Source organism: Canis lupus, chromosome 18 (genome assembly GCF_048164855.1).
Source record: "Canis lupus baileyi chromosome 18, mCanLup2.hap1, whole genome shotgun sequence".
Classification (NCBI taxonomy): Eukaryota; Metazoa; Chordata; class Mammalia; order Carnivora; family Canidae; genus Canis; species Canis lupus.
The window spans coordinates 61289617-61307394 of record NC_132855.1 but is presented as its reverse complement, the minus strand read 5'-3'; the positions used below and the strand labels follow the sequence as shown (position 1 = coordinate 61307394).

Below are 17778 nucleotides of genomic sequence, written 5' to 3'. Positions count from 1 at the left end.
TCTAGTCATTTTGCTCGGTGCACAGTGGCCAAAAACAAGTTGTTGGGCTTAAGAAAAAAAGAGAGGAGAGAAAGAAGGAAAGAGAAGAGAAAAAGAAAAAAGTAAAAAGGAAGAAAAAAAGCTAAAAAGAATAAAAGGAGAAATTATAGAAAGAAAAGGGGAGAAAAAGGGTGGGGGAAGCAATCAGAAATAAAAAAAAAACGTGGGGGAGTATCTTCTGATTCTGTATACTTTAAGTCCCTTGACTTCCCCTGGAAGTTGTACGTCTAGCTGGTCTTCTGGGGGAGGGGCCTGTTGTGCTGATTTTCAGGTGTTAGCCCTTGGGGGAGCTCCTCTCCCCCTGCCTGGTGAAGCGCTCAGTGGAGGTTGTTTACCCCGTGAAGCCCAAGGAGGAACGACCCCAGTGGCAGTGGCCAGGTCTGAAAACCGGTATTCAGCCCTGCAGTAACTCCGGAGAAATCCATCTGCAGGGCCTGGAGGCTCCGGGGTGGGGCTGCTGGTCTGCTGAGCTCTTGGCAGGAGCGTCCTTGCTGTCCTGGGCCCTCCGGGCCTCTGCCTGTACCGGGGGAGGCCGAATCCTGGGCTGTGTCTCGGCGCCCTGTGCTCTGGGGCCAGCGCTGTTGGATTCTCGCTCCCCGCCGTGCAGCCACCTCTCCACAGAGCCGCCGCCCCAACCCCTCTGAGCTGCTCCAGGAGCCGCGCAGCCCCCTCCACACAGAGCCTCTTCCTTTGCCCTAGATGCTGCCACCTAGCTCCTTCCAGGGACCCACAGCCCCCTCCTCACAGAGCCGCCACCCGAGCCCCTCAGAGCTGCTCCTGGGTCAATGCATGTGCCCTGCAGCCCTTAGGGAGCTCGGTGCACTCTCCTGGGAGTGCAGGTGTCTGTTAGTGTTCCATGGACCCCAAGGGTTCCCCACCCTCCTGGGGTCCTGCTCTGAATTGTTGCGAGCGCCATTCCACCCTGGAAGATTGGTGCAGCTCCTGATTCTCTGGGACAGAGCTCTCCTGACCGGGGGACACTTGCCCTGGCCTTAGCCCGGCTCCTCGGTGGCCTCTCCCCCTTAGATGCCTTTTGTTTATTTCTTTTTCCCATCTTCCTACCTTCATAGAAGCACAAACTTTTCTCACTGTAGCATTCCAGCTGGTATATGTTTAAATCTCAGGCTGAATTCCTAGATTTTCAGGATGATTTGAAGGTTATCTAGGTAATTTGGTGGGGACAGGTGACTTGGGGACACTTCTCTTCCGCCATCTTGCCCCTCCTCCTGTATGTTACCTTTTAGCTTTGGTTGTTTCTTTCACTTTGCAGAAGCTTTTCAATTTGATGAAGTCCCAATAGTATTTTTGCTTTTGTTTCCCTCACCTCAGAGGCATATCTAGAAAGATGATCCAATGGCCAATGTCAACGACGTTGCTGCCTATCTTTTCTACTTTGTATGGTTTCAGGTCTCACATTTAGGTCTTTCATCCATTTTGAATTCATTTTTTATATAGATGGTGTAAGAAAGTGGTCCAGTTTCCTTCTTGGGCATGTGGCTGCCTGGTTTTCCCAACACCATTTGTTCTTATCCTGGGGTCAGGTTTATGGTTTCTTGAAGAGACTGTCTTTGTGCCATTGGATATTCCTTCCTGCCTTGTTGTCCATTAATGGATCATAGAGTTACATGTTTTTATCTTTTTTTGGCTTTCCATTCTGTTCTATCGATCTAAGCATCTCCTGTTGGGAGATCCCTTATTGCTGATTCAGTTTCTCTGCTGGTTATCTGTCTGTTCAAGTTTCTTGTTTCTTCCTTTTTCATTTTTGCTATGTTATATATTTCTAGGAATTGATCTATTTCTTCCAGGTTCTCAGTTGTTGGCATATAATTTTTCATCATATTCTCTTATTATCATTTCTATTTCTCTAGTGTTGGTTGTTATTTCTCTTTTCTCATTTGTGATTTTATTTGGGTCCTTTCTCATCTTTTTGTCTTTTTGTCTTTTTTAAAGATTTTATTTATATATTCATGAGAGACACAGAGAGGCAGAGGTATAGGCAGAGGGAAAATGAGGCTCCATGCGGGGAGCCTAATGTGTGACTTGATTCCCCAGGACCCCGGGATCAGGACCTGAGCCAAAGCACAAACTGAACCACTGAGGCACCCAGGTGCCTTGCTGATTCAATTCCTTTGCTAGTTATGGGTCTGTTTATATTTTCTATTTCTTCCTATTTCAGTTTTGCTCGTTTGCACATTTCTAGGGATTTGTCCATTTCTTCCAGTTCTCCCAGTTTGTTAGCGTATAATCTTGCATAGTATTCGCTTATAATTGTCTTATTTTTCTGGTGTTGATTGTGATCTCTCTTCTCTCACTTGTGATTTTATTTATTTAGGTTTTCTCTTTTCTCGTTGATAAGGCTGGCTAGGGCTTGATCCATTTTATTAATTATTTTGAAGAACCAGCTCTTAGTTTCGCTATTCCATTCTACTGTTTTGTTGTTTCTGTATTGTTTATTTCTGCTCTCATCTTTATTTTTTCCCTTCTTCTGTAGGCTTTAGGCTTTGTTTGCTATTCCTTTACCAGCTCCTTTAGGTGTAGGGTTAGGTTGTGTATTGGAGACTTCTTGTTTCTTGAGGTAGGCCTGTATTGCTATGTACTTCCCTCTTAGGACTGCCTTTGCTACATCCCAGAGGTTTGGAGAAACATGTTTTCATTTTCATTTGTTTTAAATTTCCTCTTTAATTTCCTGGTTGCTCCATTCATTCTCTAGTAGGATGTTCATAATCTCCACGTATTTTTGGTCTGTCCAAATTTGTTCTTACTGTCGACTTTGAGTTTCATAGCCTCATTGTCCAAAAATGTATATGATGTGATACGAACCTTCTTGTACCTGTTGTACCTGTTGAGGGCTGATTTGTGGGCCATGATATGATCTGTTCTGGAGAATGTCCCATGTGCACTTGAAAGGAATGTGTATTCTGCTTTAGGATGAAATGTTGAGACTATATCTTTGAGTCCCTCTGGTCCAGTCTGTCAAGGCTCTTGTTCCCCTGTTGATTTTCTGCATAGACGATCGGTCCATTGCCATATATGGGTGTTAAAATCCCCTGTCATTGTATTATTATCAGTGAGTTCCTTTACGTTTGTTGTTAATTGGTTTCTATATTTCGGTACTCCTATGTTGGCAGCATAAATATTTAGTTGTTTGGACTTTTTTTTTTTAATTATTTTTTATTGGTGTTCAATTTACCAACAAGCAGAGTAACACCCATGCTCATCTAGGCAAGTGCCCCCCTCAGTGCCCATCACCCACTCACCCGCACCCCCTGCCCACCTCCCCTTCCAGCATCCCTTGTTTCTTTCTAAGAGTTAGGAGTCTTTATGTTCTGTCTCCCTTTCTGATATTTCCCACACATTTCTTCTCCATTCCCTTATATTCCCTTTCACTATTATTTATATTAACCAATTGAATGAGAACATATGTTTGTCCTTCTCTGATTGACTTACATCTCTCAGCGTAATACCTTCCAGTTCCATCCACGTTGAAGCAAATGGTGGGTATTTGTCGTTTCTAATGGCTCAGTAATATTCCATTGTATACATAAACCACATGTTCCTTATCCATTCATCTTTCAAAGGACTCCAAGCCTCCTTCCACATTTTGGCTATTGTGGACATTGCTGCTATAAACATCAGGGTGCAGGTGTCCCCGCGTTTCAGTGCATCTGAATCTTTGAGGTAAATCCCCAACAGTGCAATTGCTGGGTCGTAGGGCAGGTCTATTTTTAACTCTTTGAGGAACCTCCACACAGTTTTCCAGAGTGGTTGCACCAGTTCCCATTCCAACCAAAAGTGTAAGAGTCTTCCCTTTTCTGCGCATCCTCTCCAAGATTTGTTTTTTCTTGCCTTGTTAATTATCCCCATTCAGTGGTGTGAGGTGGTTCTCATTGTGGTTTCGATATGTATTTCCCTAATGGCAAGTGATGCAGAGCACTTTTTCATGTTCATGTTGGCCATGGCAATGTCTTCCTCTGTGAGATTTCTCATGTCTTTTGCCCATTTCATGATTGGATTCTTTGTCTCTTTGTTGTTGATTTTAAGAAGTTCTTTATCGATCTTTGAAACTAGCCCTTTATCTGATACGTCATTTGCAAATATCTTCTCCATTCTTTAGGTTGTCTTTTAGTTTTGTTGACTGTATCCTTTGCTATGCAAAAGCTTCTTATCTTGATGAAATCACAATAGTTCATTTTTGCTTTTGTTTCTTTTGCCTTTGTGGATGTATCTCCAAGAAGTTACTGTGGCCAAGTTCAAAAAACATGTTGCCTGTGTTCTCCTCTAGGATTTTGATGGACTCTTGTCTCACATTTAGATCTTTCATCCATTTTGCGATTATCTTTGTGTATGGTGAAAGAGAGTGGTCTAGTTTCATTCTTCTGCATGTGTATATCCATTTTTCCAGCACCATTTATTGAAGAGACTGTCTTTCTTCCAATCGATAGTCTTTCCACCTTTATTGAATATTAGTTGACCATAAAGTTCAGGGTACACTTCTGGGTTCTCTCTTCTGTTCCATTGATCCATTTGTCTGTTTTTGTGCCAGTACCACACTGTCTTGAACCACAGCTTTGTCGTACACCCTGAAATCTGGCATTGTGAAGCCCCAGATATGGCTGTCTTTTTTAAAATTCGCCTCGCTATTCAGGGTCTTTTCTGATTCTACACAAGTCTTTTTTTTATTATGATAGTCACACAGAGAGAGAGAGAGAGAGAGGCAGAGACACAGTGAGAGGGAGAAGCAGGCTCCATGCACTGGGAGCCTGACATGGGATTCTATCCCGGGTCTCCATGATCGTGCCCTGGGCTAAAAGCAAGTGCCAAATGGCTGCGCCACCCAGGGATCCTGATTACACACAAATATTAAAATAATTAGTTCTAACTCTCTGAAGAAAGTCCATGGTATTTTGATAGGGTTTGCATTAAAGGTGAACATTGCCTTGGTAAAATTGACATTTTCACAATGTTAATTCTGCCAATCCATGAGTATGGAATATTTTTCCATCTCTTTGTGTCTTCCTCAATTTCTTTCAGAAGTGTTCTATAGTTTTTAGGGTATAGATCCTTTAACTCCATCGTTAGGTTTATTCCCAGGTATCTTATGCTTTTGGGTGCAATTTTAAATGAGATTGACTCCTTAATTTCTCTTTCTTCAGTCTCATTGTTAGTGTATAGAAATGCCATTGATTTCCAGGCATTGATTTTGTATCCTTGAATGCTACTAAATTGCTGTATGAGTTCTAGCAACCTTGGGGTGGAGGCTTTTGGGTTTTCTATGTAGAGTATCATGTCATCGGTGAAGAGGGAGAGTTTAACTTCTTCTTTGCCAATTTGAATGCCTTTATTTCTTTTTGTTGTCTGATTGCTGAGGCAGGACTTCCAGTACTACGTTGAATAGCAGTGGTGAGAGTGGACATCCCTGTCTTGTTCCTGATCTTAGGGGAAAGGCTCCCAGTGCTGCCCCATTGAGAATGATATTTGTAGTGGGCTTTTCATAGATGGCTTTTAAGATGTTGAGGAATGTTCCCTCTATCCCTATGCTCTGAAGTGTTTTGACCAGGAATGGATGCTCTATTTTCTCAAATGCTTTCTCTGTATCTAATGAGATGATCACATTGTTCTTGGTTTTTCTCTTGCTTATGTGATGAATCACATTGATTGTTTTACGAGTGTTGAACCAGCCTTGTGTCCCGGGGATAAATCCTACTAGGTCATGGTGAATAATTTTCTTAATTTATTGTTGGATCCTATTGGCTAGTATCTTGTTGAGAATTTTTGCATCCATGTTCATCAGGGCTATTGATCTATAATTCTTTTTGGTGGGGTCTTTGTCTGGTTTTAGAATTAAGGTGATGCTGGCTTCATAGAACGAATTTGGAAGGACTCCATCTCTTTCTATCTTTCCAAACAGCTTTAGTAGGATAGGTATGGTTTCTTCTTTAGACGTTTGATAGAATTCCCCTGGGAAGCCATCTGGCCCTGGACTTTTGTGTCTTGAGAGGTTTTGGATGACTGCTTCAATTTCCTCCTTGGTTATTGGCCTGTTCAGGTTTTCTATTTCTTCCTGTTCCAGTTTTGGTAGTTTGTGGCTTTCCAGGAATGCGTCCATTTCTTCTAGATTGCCTAATTTATTGGCGTATGGCTGTTCATAATGTTTTTAAAATAGTTTGTATCTCCTTGGTGTTGGTAGTGACCTCTCCTTTCTCATTCATGATTTTATTAATTTGAGTCTTCTCTCTCTTCTTTTTAATAAGGTTGGCTAATGGTTTATCTATCTTCTTAATTCATTCAAAGAACAAACTACTCGTTCCGTTGATCTGTTCCACAGTTCTTCTGGTCTCGATTTCCTTGAGTTCAGCTCGAATTTTAATTAACTCTCTTCTTCTGTTGGGTGTAAGATCTATCTGCTTTTTCTTCCTCTAGCCCCTTTATGTGTAAGGTTAGCTTTTGTATTTGAGTAGTTTCCTGTTTCTGAATGGATTCTTGTATTGTGATGTATTTCCCCCTTAGGACCGCTTTTGCTGCATCCAAAGATTTTGAACGGTTGTATGTTCATTCTCATTAGTTTCCATGTATCTTTTTAATTCTTCCTTCATTTCCTGGTTGACCCTTTCGTCTTTTAACAGGATGATCCTTCACCTCCACATGTTTGAGGTCCTTCCAAACTTCTTGTTGTGATTTAGTTCTAATTTCAATGCATTATGGTCTGAGAATATGCAGGGGACTATCCCAATCCCTTGGTATTGGTTCAGACCTTATTTGTGACCCAGTATGTGGTCTATTCTGGAGAAAGTTCCATGTGCACTTGAGAAGAATGTGTATTCAGTTGAGTCTGGATGTAAAGTTCTGTAGATTTCTATGAAATCCATCTGGTCCAGTGTATCATTTAAAGCTCTTCTTTCTTAGGAAATGTTGTCCTTAGAGACCTATCGAGGGTAGAAAGAGCTAGATTGAAGTCACCAAGTATAAGTGTATTATTATCTACGTATTTCTTCACTTTGGTTATTAATTGGTTTAAATATTTGGCAGCTCCTACATTCTGGGCATATATTGAGGATTGTAAAGTCCTCTTGTTGGATAGATCCCTTAAGTATTATTTAGTGTTCCTCTTCATCTCTCACTACAGTCCTCGGGGTAAATTTTAGTTTATCTGATATAAGAATGGCTACCCCTGTTCTCTTTTGAGGACCCTTTGAATGGTAAATTTTTCTCCAACATTTCATTTTCAGGTTGTAGGTGTCCTTCTGTCTAATATGAGTCTCTTGTAGACAGCAAATAGATGGGTCCTGCTTTTTTATCCAGTCTGAAACCCTGCGCCTTTTGATGGGGTCATTAAGCCTGTTCACGTTCAGTGTTACTATCGACAGATATGAGTTTAGTGTCATCATGATATCTTTTCAGCTCTTGTTTTGTGGATTGTTCCACTGAACTTCTTAAAGGGGAATTTTAAGAGTCCCCCTTAAAATTTCTTGCAGAGCTGGTTTGGAGGTCAAATATTCTTTCAGTTCCTGCCCTTCTTGGAAGCTCTTTATCTCTCCTTCCATTTTGAATGAGAGCCTTGCTGGATAAAGTATTCTTGGTTGCATGTTCATCTCATGGAGGACCCTGAATAATCCTGCCAGCCCTTTCTGGACTGCCAGGTCACTGTGGAGAGGTCTGCTGTTACCCTAATGCTCCTCCCCATAAAGGTCAGGATTTTCTTGTCTCTTGCTGCTTTAAGGATCTTCTCTTTATCTTTGGAATTTGCAAGCTTCACTATTAAATGTCGAGGTGTTGGACGGTTTTTATTGATTTTAGGGGGGGATCTCTCTATTTCCTGGATCTGAATGCCTGTTTGCCTTCCCAGATTAGGAATGTTTTCAGCTAGGATTTGTTCAAATACATATTCTGGCCCTCTGTCCATTTTGGCACCTTCGGGAACCCCAATTACACGTAGGTTTTTCTTCCTCAGGCTGTCGTTTAATTCCCTTAATCTGTCTTCCTTGTCTTTTAATTGTCTGTCTCTTTTTTCCTGTTTCCTTCTTTGCCATCAACTTGTCTTCTATGTCACTCACTCGTTCTTCCACCTCGTTATCCCTCGTCCTTTAGACTTCCAGTTTGGATTGCATATCATTCAATTGATTTTTAATTTCGGCCTGATTGGATCTAAATTCTGCAGTCATGAAGTCTCTTGAGTCCTTTATGCTTTTTTCTAGAGCCACCAGTAGCTGTATTATAGTGTTTCTGAATTTGCTTTCTGACATTGAATTGTAATCCAGATTTTGTAACTCTGTGGGAGAGACGACTGTTTCTGATTCTTTCTTTTGAGGTGAGGTTTTCCTTCTAGTCATTTTGCTGAGTGCAGAGTGGCCAAAAACAAATTGAATTGGGAAAAGGAGAAAAAGAGAGGAGAGAAAGAAGGAAAGAAAAGAGAAAAAGGAAAAAGAATAAATGAATAAAGAAGGAAAAAAGAGAAAGAAAAGAAAGAAAGTGGAGAAAGAGGGTGGGGGAAGCAATCAGAAATAAAAAAAAAAACATGGGGGAGTATCTTCTGATTCTGTATACTTTAAGTCCCTTGACCTCCCTTGGACTTGTCCGTCTAGCTGGTCTTCTGGGGGAGGGTCCTGTTGTGCTGATTTTCAGGTGTTAGCACGTGGGGGAGCTGCTCTGTCCCCTGCCTGGTGCAGGGCTCAGTGCAGTTAGTTTACCCCGTGAGGCCCCAGGAGGAACAACCCCAGTGGCAGCGGTCAGCTCTGGAAACCTCTATTCAGCCCCCGCAGTAACTCAGGAGCAGTCCATCTGCAGGGCCTGGAGGCTCTTGGGCAGGGCCGCTGATCTGCTCAGCTCTGAGCAGGAGCGTCCTTGCTATCCTGGGCCCTCCGTGCCTCTGCCTGTCCCAGCAGAGGCCAAATCCTGGGTTGTGTCCTGGCGCCCTGTGCTCCGGGGCCTGCGCTGTTGGATTCTCGCTCCTGGCCATACAGCTGCCTCACTGCAGAGCCACCGCCCGAGCCCCTCCGAGTTCCTCCTGGAGCTGGGCAGCCCCCTCCACACGGCGCCTCTTCCTTTGCAGGTGGCGCCACCGCCAAGGTGCTCCCGGGGCCGCTCAAACTCCTACACGCAGAGCCACCACCGGAGCCCCTCAGTGCTACTCCCTGGTCAATGCATGTGCCCTGCAGCCCTTAGGGAGCTCGGTGCACTCTCCTGGGAGTGCAGGTCTCTGTTAGTGTCCCAGGGAGCCCTATAGCATCCCCGCCCTCCTGGGGTTCTTCTCTGACTCCTTGAAGGTGCCATTCCGCCCTGGAAGATTGGTGCAGCTCCTCCTTCTCCCAGGACAGAGCTCTTCTGTCCTGTGGACACTCACCCCGGCCTTAGCCGGGCTCCTCTCAGGGCCCTTCATACTTGGATGCCTTTAGTTTCTTTATTTCTTTTTTCCGTCTTCCTACCTTGATAGAATCACGAACTTTTCTCACTGTAGCATTCGATCTGGGCTCTGTTTAAATCTCAGGCCAAATTCGTAGATTTTCAGGATGATTTGAAGGTTATCTAGGTAATTTGGTGGGGACAGGTGATTTGGAGACTCTACACTTCCGCCATTTTTGCCCCTCCTCCTGTATGTTGCCTTTTAGCTTTGTTTGTTTCCTTCACTTTGCAGAAGCTTTTCAATTTGATGAAGTCCCAATAGTATTTTTGCTTTGTTTCCCTCACCTCACAGGCATATCTAGAAAGAAGATCCAATGGCCAATGTCAAAGACGTTGCTGCCTATCTTTTCTTCTTTGTATGGTTTCAGGTCTCACATTTAGGTCTTTCATCCATTTTGAATTCATTTTTTATATATATGGTGTAAGAAAGTGGTCCAGTTTCATTCTTCTGCATGTGGCTGCCTGGTTTTCCCAACACCATTTGTTCTTATCCTGGGGTCAGGGTTAGGGTTTCTTGAAGAGACTGTCTTTGTGCCTTTGGATATTCCTTCCTGCCTCGTTGTCGATTAATGGATCATAGAGTTACAGGTTTGTATCTTGTTTCGGCTTTCCATTCTGTTCTATTGATCTAAGTGTCTCCTGTTGGGAGATTCTTGATTGCTAATTCAATTTCTCTGCTGGTTATATGTCGGTTCAAGTTTCTTATTTCTTCCTTTTTCATTTTTGCTATGTTATATATTTCCAGGAATTGATCTATTTCTTCCAGATTCTAGGTTGCTGGCATATAATTTTTCTTAATGTTCTCTTATAATCGTTTGTTTTTCTGTAGTGTTGGTTGATATTTCTCTTTTCTCATTTGTGATTTTATTTGGGTCCTTTCTCATCTTTTTATCTTTTTTCTTTTTTAAAGATTTTATTTATCTATTCATGAGAAACACAGAGAGGCAGAGGTATATGTAGAGGGAAAATGAGGCTCCATGCAGGGAGCCTGATGTGTGATGTGATCCCCTAGGACTCTGGGAACATGACCTGAGCCAAAGAAGATGCTCAACCACTGAGGCACCTAGGTGACTAGGTGCAATTCCTAGCTAGCAATTCCTTTGCTAGTTATGGGTCTGTTCACATTTCCTATTTCTTCCTATTTCAGTTTTGCTCATTTGCACATTTCAAGGGATTTGTCCATTTCTTCCAGGTCTCCCAATTTGTTTGCATATAATTTCATAGTATTCCCTTATAATTGTCTAATTTTTCTGCTGTTGATTGAGATCTCTCTTATCTCATTTGTGATTTTATTTATTTAGGTCTTTTCTCTTTTCTCATTGATAAGGCTGGCTATGGTTTGATCCATTTTATTAATTATTTTGAATAACCAGCTCTTAGATTCGTTATTCCATTCTACTGTTTTGTTGTTTCTGTATTGTTTATTTCTGCTCTCATCTTTATTTTTTCCCTTCCCTGTAGGCTTTAGGCTTTGTTTGCTATTCCTTTACCAGCTCCTTTAGGTATAGGGTTAGGTTGTGTTTTGGAGACTTCTTGTTTCTTGAGGTAGGCCTGTATTGCTTTGTACTTCCCAGTTAGGACTGCCTTTGCTAAATCCCAGAGTTTTGGAGAAACATGTTTACATTTTCATTTGTTTTAAATTTCCTCTTTAATTTCCTGGTTGATCCATTCATTCTCTAGTAGGATGTTCATAATCTCCACGTATTTTTGGTCTGTCCAATTTTTTTTCTTACTTTTGGCTTCAAGTCTTATAGCGTCGTGGTCCGAAAATATACAGAGTGTGATATCAACCTTCTTGTACCTGTTGAGGGCTGATTTGTGGGCCATGATATGATCTGTTCTGGAGAATGTCCCATGTGCACTTGAAAGGAATGTGTATTCTGCTTTAGGAAAAAATATTCAGACTATATGTGTTGAGTCCCTGTGGTCCAGTGTGTCAAGGCTATTGTTCCCCTGTTGATTTTCTGCATAGACGATCGGTCCATTACAATAAGTGGGTGTTAAAATCCCCTGTCATTGTATTATTATCAGTGAGTTCCTGTACGTTTGTTGTTAATTGGTTTTTATTATTTAGGTACTCCCATGTTGGCAGCATAAATATTTAGTTGTTGGATCTTTGTTTTAAATAAATTTTTTTTATTGGTGTTGAATTGACCAACATACCGAATAACACCCAGTGCTCATCCCATCAAGTGTCCCCCTCAGTGCCCATCACCCATTCACCCCCACTTCCCGCCCTCCTCCCCTTCTAGCACCCCTAGTTCATTTCTCAGAGTAGGAGTCTTTATGTTCTGTCTCCCTTTCTGATATTTCCTACACAATTCTTCTCCATTGCCTTATATTGCCTTTCACTATTATTTATATTCCCCAAATGAATGAGAACATACACTGTTTGTCCTTTTCCGATTGACTTACTTCACTCAGCATAATACCTTCCAGTTCCATCCATGTTGAATTAAATGGTGGGTATCTGTCTTTTCTAATGGCTGAGTAATATTCCATTGTATACATAAACCACATCTTCTTTATCCATTCAATTTTCAATGGACACCGAGGCTACTTCCACAGCTTGGTTATTGTGGACATTCCTAATATAAACATCGAGGTGCCGGTGTCCCGGCGTTTCATTGCATGTGAATATTTGCGGTAAATCCCCAACAGTGCAATTTCTGGGTCGTTGTGCCATTCTATTTTTATCTCATTGAGGAACCTCCACAGAGTTTTCCAGAGTGGCTACACCAGTTCACATTCCCACCAACAGTTGTTTCTATATTTAGGTACTCCCATGTTGGCAGCATAAATATTTTGTTGTTTGATCATGATAGAGAGTCTTTTTAATTATGAAATAATGCCCTTCTTCATCTCTTTTACAGTATTTGTTCTTTCTTTTTTGAAATTTAAAATATTTATTTATTTATTCATGAGAATTACACAGAGAAGCAGAGGAAGGAACATAGAGTGAGAGGCAGGCTCCCCAAAGGGAGGCTGATGTGGGACTTGATCCTTGGATCCCAGAATCACACCTGAGCCGAAAGCAGATGCTCAACCACTGAGCCACCAGGTGTCCCCCAGGGTTTGGTTTCAAATCTCATTTGTCTGATATAAGTATGGGTCCTCCAGCTTTCTTTTGATATCCATTAGCATCATAGATTATTTTCTATCCCCTGACTTTCAATCTGTTGGTGTCTATAGGTCTAAGGTGAGCATCTTGTAGTCAGCGTACAGATGGATGTTGTTTTTTTAATAATAATTTTATTTATGATAGTGTGAGAGAGAGCGAGAGAGAGAGAGAGAGAGAGAGAGGCAGAAAATTAGGCAGAGAGAGAAACAGGCTCCCCACCAGGAGCCCAATATGGGACTCGTTCCAAGACTCCAGGATCACACCCTGATTCAAAGACAGAGGCTCAACCCCTGAGCCACCCAGACATCCCGGATCCTGTTTTTTAAGCCCCTCTGATACCATATATCTTTTTATTGGAGCATTTAGTCTATCAGCATTCAGAGTGATTATTCAAAGATATGAACTTTGTGCATTTGTGTTACCGGAAGAGTTGGTGTTTCTGGTGACGTTCTCTGGGCCTTTCTCGTCTTTGTTGCTTTTGGTCTCTTTTTTTCCCCCACTAGAAGAGTCCATCTTAAAATTCCGTACTGGACTGGTTAATTGGTCATGAACTCCTTTATATGTTGCCTGTCTGGGAAAATCTTTCTCCCTCCTTCTCTCCTGTATGACACCCTTGCTGAAGAAAGAATTAATACAAATTGGACTCCAATAAAAAGAAATTTAAAAACATAAAATAAATTTTTGCTATTATGATTGAGGAAAATGGCATTTAGGTTGAAAAAGCAGAAGCTGAAAGAGAGGAGGAAAGATTTCACCCTCTGTAGCCTTCATAGGGACCTGGTTTCCTTTCCTAGGAGGGCCCCCCGCCTCCGGAGGATGCTTCCTGCCCCTCTGTCCTCCTTTCTGGAACACAGCAAAGACATCTCCGTACCTCCAACACCTCTGCAGTCATGACTTATAGCGTTTTCCAAATATCCTATTGGGGACAACATTGTAGTGTATGTAACCATCTGGCTGCTGTTTGACAACATTGGGGGGATTCCGACTTTTGTGGTTTTGAGCTGCGTGTGTGTCTATCACATGCAGCTATCCCATGCAGCCATCAGAGCCTCTGGCTGGGTCACCCAAAACCCCGAAACTGTTGGCAGAACATCATTTCTGGTGCTGGCGCTGGGCAGCTAGCTGGGCTCTGTTGCCATGATGGGGCTCACTCATGCAGGAACTTTCAGCTGGAAGGTCAGCAGAGCTGGAAGTTCCGGCTCAGCCACATTCCCATGTACAGCAGTGGGTACGGCCTCCCCTAGAAGGCACATGGGGAGGTCAGCTGTGTGTGCCTGGAGGTGCCCTTGCAGGGGCTGGTTAGCGCCTAGGTGTTGCTCCCTCCTCCTTTCTGGGGGTCTCTCCATGCCCCGTGCACATAGTTCTGGGAGACACAGAAATGGGTTGGCTCTGAATTTTCACACCACAACACTTTATTGGCTTTCTACAGCAAAGGCTCAGAGCCATGAGTTCGTGCCTTCCCCTGGGGAAGGAGACCTTTCTGTCCTTTAAGGGGGGGCAAGAATCACACGGGGTGGGGGGGCGGGTGCTGGAGTCCCCCACCTGGGAGAATGTGTGGACTCCGGGTGGGGGCAAGTGTCCTGAGGTTTCACCCTGATTGACGGTTCTGAGGATAGCAGAGCTGACCTGGATCTGTCGGTCATGGCCTCCTGCTCTGGGTCCCTGCAGGGCATCAGGACCCCGGCTTCAGGCTCTCTGGGGCTGGAGCACCTGGAGGAGTCTGCCTCCTGGTGTGGGTGTGGGTGGGCCCCACCGGCTTACCCTTCCTCTCCCCACACTGGTGGGTCCTGGGATCCCCAGGGCTGCCCTAGATCAGCGACCTGGATCTGTGGGGCACGCCCAGGGCCCAGGAGGCCACATCCAGCTCTGAGAGGGCTCACTCAGCCCAGGGCCAGAATCCAGGGCTGGCCAGGGCCATGGGGGCCTGATTCCATTAGTCTTTGAGTTGGGACTGTTGTGGGCTCAAATCAACCCAGCCCCCAAAGAGCCTAGGACCAAGTCAGCCCAGGTCCCTCTGGGTTAGGGGCTGGTGTCCTGTGCAGGTTGTGCCGCCCTCCAGGAGGAAGAGTAGGAGGAGGCAGGGCACAGTGCTTCCTCTGCTCCATGCACCTGCACCCACCCTGTCGGGGGCTCCCTGTCTTTCCTCCTCCCTGCAACCCCTGGATACACTATGGGACACCGGGCTTCTGATGGTAGCAGGCTGTCCAGAGAACCATGGGGAGGCTGACCATGTCCCACAGGGGGCAGCTGCACCGGGTCCTTGCTGAGGGGCGATGGTGTGTGAGTGGATGGTGTGTGGGCAGGGGTATAATGGTGGTTTATTGAGGGGGATGGTGTATGGGGGATGGTGTTGGGGTATAGTGTGGGTGGGGTTTGTGTGGGGGTGTGTGGGTTTGAGGGGGATGGTGTAGGGGGGATGCCATGAGGGATAATGATGTAGGGGGATAGTGTGTGGGTGGGGAATGAAGGGGATGGCGTGGGGGGCCTGCAGACACAGGGCATCCCCTTTCTCTAAGATGCACACCAAGACATCTACAGATAAAGGCGACCACTGTCTTAGGTTTATTGTGACACCTGCCTCAGGGGCCCCGTGTGGTCAGTTCAGGGCCCTGGCTGGACTGGGCGCATTATCTGGGGGTCATCATACTATGTATGTTTACAAATTGCAAGTTGTCTCAAATTAAATGCATAGAATTTAGAAATATATAAAGTACCGAGGGTGGGTGTCACTCTGACCCTTCAGACCCTCATCGGATCAATGTGTGTCCTCCTCCAGTCACAGCCATGCAACCTGCCCCCAGGTCCCCTTAATGCCCCCATGGCCCCCACCCAGGCACCTGGTTTTCAGGGTGCCGTCCGTCACCCCTTTGGGGATCAGCTCACATGGCAAGCCCTGGAGGCCCCATCCTAGTGGCCTCCTCATCCCGGAGACACCAGGGGTAGAGACATGGAGGTCATCCCCAGCACCCTACCATGCCGCTGTGTTTTGTTGGCTGCTGTTCTTCCCCCGGCCTCAGAAGCCCCATGTTCCCTTCCCAGAAGCCACCAGTCCTCCCCCGGGTCCCATTCCCCCTGGCACCTCAGCCTCACCCTACCCCGTAGTAGTCCCAAAACATGATGTGACTGCTGAACGTCATGTTGATGTCCAGGTCCACCTGCTTGATGTCCCTGGAGGAGACCAGGGCCTCTTATTTCATTTCCTGTGTGAATACCATGGAGGAGGAGCCAGCGTCAGGGACTCAGACCCTGACATGTCACCAGGTGCCATCCTGGGCAGGGAGCCCAGGGGCCACCATGGGATTGTGTCCTGCGGAATCCTCCTTCCTTCCCCTGGGAAGTTGGGGACGGCGGGAGTGCCCAGCATGCCCATGGACCTGTGTGAGGGCCTGTGCCCAGCTGTTGTGGGCGGGGAGGTGACTGAGGTTCAGCCTGGGTGGGAGGGGACAGGAGGTCAGTCCAGGTGGGAAGGGGACATGGGGGTGTTGTGCACAAGATGGCGAATCCGAAAAACCACTAAGGAGCCGACACTGATGCAAACAAATGAGAGTTGTTGACACCGAGGACGGTTTTAACTTAGTTTTAAGGGCCTGGTCTTGGGGACCTCCAGAAGGGCTGGAGCAATTCCTCAAGTTCTGTTCACTTTTTGATATGGGGCCTTCAAGGGCATTGAGCACTCTTCTCATTCTAATAGGGGCTTCCAGCCCTTGGATTCGGCTCAGTTTTTATTCTATTCTGGGGCATTCTGGACATTAAGCTGTAAATTTTTTTTTTTTCCTGTATCTGAAGTAATGTAAATTTCAGCTCTTCTTCACAGGGGCCTGGGATTGCTGGCTGTGTGCAAATGCTGAACTTAAAGTGGAATGGCCGTAATGTTCTCGGCCTCCCCACGTCCCGTCCCATACTCTCTAGCTCCTGCCGCCCTCCCCAGAGCTCCTAAGAGAGCAATTGCAAATGACCTCAACGTGGCAGCCTGTGTTGGGGGACAAGCCCCGGGATTTGCGATCAGGAAGACCTGGAGATCGGCGTATCGGCTATGCAGCGTGATTTGATGCTGCAGACTCTTATTCCCTAAGGCTATCTTGACAACTGACTTTGTACATAGAAAAGTTCTCCTTTGCCTTTAAAAGATGAGGAGCAAGTCAAAGCATTTTTTCTCTGCCCATCTGATTGCTCAGATTCCAATCTGAGACGTATTGACTTTTAATATGGATAATGTACTATCCGTAGTAGTATTGTTAATATATTCTGACACTAGTAATTCAGAGGGATGAGGCTTTCTCAACTATTTCTTCACAGCTCAGTCACTCATCAGAAAATGCATCTTTATGGATTTGGAAATAACTGAGAGACATTATTACCAATGGTCCTATTATTATGTGAAGGATTCTTCCCTGAAATTCTTCCCCTGTTTCTTTTTTTTTTTTTTTTTTGTCTTCCCCTGTTTCAACTGACACTGAAACACTGTGAACTCTTTGGAAGACAAATGTCAAGGAGATAAATGTTATGCCTTGCTAATTTTAAATGCACTTGCAAATTGGTGTCTATTATAATAGAAGTTTTTTAATCTGATTTTTGCTATTTATTATCCTTTCCTGCTTTTCAGGTTGAGAATGCATTGTACGTGTTCATAAGTGTTTTTCTTTCCTTCTGATATAAAATTTTTACTTTGTTCCCAATGAAGGAACTCTCTAAGAATAAGGCAAAAGTTACTTCAACTATTCTTGAAATGTCTTCACACTTGGAGCCTGATTTATTTAACTCAATTTTCAAAATAAATCTTGTTTATTGGAATAAAAACAAAGATTTATAGGGAAATTGAGAAGATAGTAAGAGAATTCTCATTCACTTGCACTCAATTTTTCCAATTATTGATATATTAGTATGGTTCAAATATTAGCTAATGAATCAATATTAAAATATTTGCATTAACCAAGGACAATGCTTTATTCAGATTTCCTTAGTTTTTGCTTAGTTACCATTCCTCATATCACACTCCATTTGTCCTCATGTTTTCTTAGGCTCCTCTGGATTGTGACAGTCTTTCAGTCTTTCCTTGTTGTCTTTGAACTGGAATGCTTTGAGAAGTAGAGTATTTTGTAAAATTTCCCTCAGTGGGACATGTCTGTTATCTCATGATTGAACTGTTTTTGTGGATTATATACAGAGATATACTGATTTTTTATTATTATCATATAAAGGATAGATACTATCAACATAATTTA

General features: G+C 44.0%; 1 long non-coding RNA gene across 4 annotated transcripts in view; it reads left to right on the top strand.

The window, feature by feature from the left end:
* Window positions 1-17778, top strand: part of LOC140609350 (uncharacterized) — a 66935-nt gene extending 49157 nt beyond the window's left edge. For all 4 annotated transcript variants that reach the window (XR_012011232.1, XR_012011233.1, XR_012011231.1 and 1 more), the window contains one exon: window positions 16358-17778. This is a non-coding gene — a long non-coding RNA (uncharacterized lncRNA). The remainder of the gene's footprint in view (window positions 1-16357) is intronic.